At 35.3% G+C, this 3,640-nt stretch overlaps 1 pseudogene; it reads right to left on the bottom strand.

Moving 5' to 3' along the window:
- Nucleotides 1–224: 224 nt before the first annotated feature.
- On the bottom strand, nt 225–885 carry LOC144334786 (ankyrin repeat domain-containing protein 36B pseudogene; annotated as a pseudogene).
- Nucleotides 886–3,640: the final 2,755 nt, after the last annotated feature.

Genomic DNA, 3,640 nt, shown 5'->3' with positions numbered 1-3,640 from the left:
AAGACCTAAGTAAATATCTTGTTCATAGGTTGAGAGACTCAACATTGTTATGATGTTAATTCTTTTCCATATTCATCTATAGATATAAAGCAATTTCCATCCCAAGCCAAGCAGGCTTTTGTTTTGTTTTGTTTTGTAGAAATTGAAAACTGGTTGTAAGATTCACATGGCATGCAGATGATCTAGAAGATTCACAATAACTCTCCTATTGTGTAGCCTGGTTCCTAACAGGTTATGGACCTGTCTGTGGCCTGCAGGTTGGGGACCCCAGTTATAGAAGATCCAGATTTAAATTCAGAAGAAGCTTCATCTACTTCTGTAGTTTCATTTTCTTGCAACACCTGCTCCATCAAACTTGAACTTTGCAGGATTTTCTGAATCTGCTCAATTTGGTCATCTTATTTTTTAATTGTATTTCTTAACATGGAATTTTCTATGTCATGCTTTTGTACATGGCCTTGCGTCTCCTTGGTACGTCTTATAGTCGCTGTAAGTTGATCCTGTATTTCTTGAAATTGACTTCTCATCAGGCCTAATTTCTCCCTTGAATCCTGCATCTCACATTCCAAATGGATGCAGTGACGCAATGAAGCATCCAGCAAAGCTTTTGTTGTTGTTTGTTTAGGACATCATCCCGTTTTGTTGACACTGTCTCACAACTACTCTTTCTGCTTTCTATCTTTCATATTGACATTGTTTGTCTTTCAAATGATTAAATTCATTGATCAACTTCTTATAGTCTTCTCCTAGCAAAAGATGGTGCTTTCTGCACTCAGTTTGAAGGTTTTGTACTCTAGCATCACATTTGGCTTGAATATCAATTATCGTTTTTTCTTGATTGTCAGCTTTGTTGTGAGCATCATTCAGTTACTGTTGAAGTAACATATTTTGTCTTTGTAGTTGACATAATTTTATTTGCTTTTCTATGCACTTTTCTACTTCCATTTTTGTACATTTTTTCAGTGTCCTTCATTTGACACTGTGTTTGGTTTAGTTCTCTTTGTACGTGTTCAAAAACCAAAGTCTTTTCTTTCAGAGCCTCTCTTGTGTAATGGAGCTCAGTTTTGAGGCCCCTGGACTTACTCTCAGCTTTAGAAAGTTGCTGAGAAAGAATCAGAATAGGAGAATTCAAATTTTCCTGTAAATGACACAATTTATCTACTGTGTAAGTATCTTTCTTTTACAGATGAGCTTAACTTGCTCAAGGCTACATTACAATTTTGTTATAAATGTAATACTAGACTGAGAGTTTTTCAGCAGATCTTCCCTAGAAACTTGCAACTTATAAAAGTGATCCTGGTAACCCACAAAGATTTATTCAGGTTTCGACAATATATACACTACAGATTCAATTATAGCCCATCCATTTTAATGAACGGAAAAAATTATTTAGCAGAAAACAAAGAGTATATTAAATGTTGTACTATATTAATTAGTAATGGGAAATAGGCTCCATCTCTTGTAACATAACTTGAGCCCATCATATCCACATTATGGTCATGTTGATATTTAGTCAGGCTGCCCTTCTCTGTCTCTAGAAGAATTCTCATATAATTGTACTTATTGAAACAGATAAGGGATATTGGGTATTTAAGAGTTTGTCACCTTGATTTTTCCAGAAGTCTTGCCTATAAAGCAAAGATAGTTGGTTTGGACACTTTCAGCTACAAAGAGATTGTTAGGTTCTTAATTTTCATGGTAAATGAAGTGAGCTTATTTCGTCTCTGTAGCCTTCCACATACCTATATTCAGTCCTTGTTCTATGTTTGGAAAGAAAGAAGTATAAATTAAAAATGAAGAAAAGCAAATGATAACTTAAATGATACATGGGATATTTTATTGATTTACATCAGTATACACTGATGTATGCGTGTCTGCATGAATGCAGATGTAGATGTATGCGTGTCTGCATGAATGCGTGTAGAATTCAATGTGATCTAGTTGAAAATTTTGTTTTAGAGTTGTAGTTGGGGTGGAGCCTTCAAGGTACCAGAAGACAGCAATTCAACTATCCTATTAGAAACTACAGTCCTCATACACCTTTATTTACCAGTTTTGCTCATCTACAGTATCAGAGGTCTGTATCCTACTTTGTTTTCAGAATTTTCCAAATGCCTCTTACTACTCAGTGTGGCAATTTCAATATTGCCAAGCCCTGTACCAGTTACATAGGACAGAAGGATTTTATTTTCTGTTTATGCATCTATGTTCAGGACCCAAGGAAAGAACAATTGTGTGGAATTGAGGAGGTCTAGGTTTTTGTCCCAAGTTGGCCAGAAAATAATTGTGGCCCCTTGGAAAAATCAGTTATTCTGGGGCCTCCTTACTTTTGTTTCCACAGAGTCTACTAGATGACCCCAAATAACATTTGTGTTGTCTGCAGTAATAGTTTAGATGTCCTTGGTATTCTAAGATAAATGAACACAATTATACATAAAGCTGTGCAGCATCTCTCACTATGTTTTTAGAGCTTCCTCCATTTTATAGATGATAAGCTGACAGAAATATAGCAGAAGTGAATAATTTGACCAGAGGCTCCATAGTAAATGGAACTAAAACACAAGTTTCTTTCCCTTCTTGAGCTCACATAGCCAACACATAGGTTGTTGAATATTTAACTTTGTTTTAAACGAGGCTATTATTATAGACTTTCCAACCAACAGCAGAAAGTATTGAAATTCCTGAAAGATCCCTAACTTTGTGAGATTTCCAGCTCTATTTTCATGTCAAGCATGTTGTATAAGTATCAGATAATAACTTCTCAATGCTTCTCTGAACTAAAGTTCTGAACCTGTTGAGGTTTGCTCCTTACTAGCTTAAGTTTATCCCAGATAGCAAGGAGCAAACCAAGGAGAAAAGAGAAGTTTTCTATTCCAAAATAGAAAAGTGGTTAACTGGGTTTTGATGCCAAACAAGTATTTATATGCTTACCTATAACACATTAATTTATTGTACCTACTACTTGTGTTCTCTCCGGGAAATGCAAAGGTATTTGAGGCATAGGCTGTTGGTTTTTTTCTATTTTTCCGCAGACTGTAAGCTTCTCAGGTAGAACTATATTTCACTAGCATCTGTAACCAGAACCTAACACGATATCCATGAAACAGTCAATAAATATGCAACAGATAAGTTAACAGAAAGAGACATGACTTTATTTCCAAATGATCACATTATTAAGAAAGATCCAAGGCATAAGCAAAGAGAAAAATTGTATTTCCAGTCACAGAGTGGCAACTGATATATAAATGATAGAGATAAGAAGTGCTACAGCGATTTGAAAGAGACATAAAAGTTCTTACTGGATTTCCATAGGATAAACCATGTGAAAAAAAAGGGAGAGATGGATTTTGAGTTATTGGTGGGGGTTGGGGTAGTCACAAACCTAGTCTTGATTTAAAATCAAATTTGCAAAGTGATTATATTACAGGTAATGTAATGACATAACTCACTATACTGAGACTTGCAGAGTTTATGATGGTTGTCCAAGATACAAAAACAAGTAATTGTGGGCCAGAATTTTAACCAAGTCCTGATGATCTCAAAACCCCAAATCCTTTCTCTGTCATTAAGTTGCTATTGACAGTAATTTTTGGTGGAATGGTAGAAACTGGCTATAGGATGTGGATGGAAAATAATAGCA

This window comes from Macaca mulatta, chromosome 15, assembly GCF_049350105.2.
Source record: "Macaca mulatta isolate MMU2019108-1 chromosome 15, T2T-MMU8v2.0, whole genome shotgun sequence".
Lineage (NCBI taxonomy): Eukaryota > Metazoa > Chordata > Mammalia > Primates > Cercopithecidae > Macaca > Macaca mulatta.
This window is presented reverse-complemented; position numbering and strand designations above follow the sequence as displayed.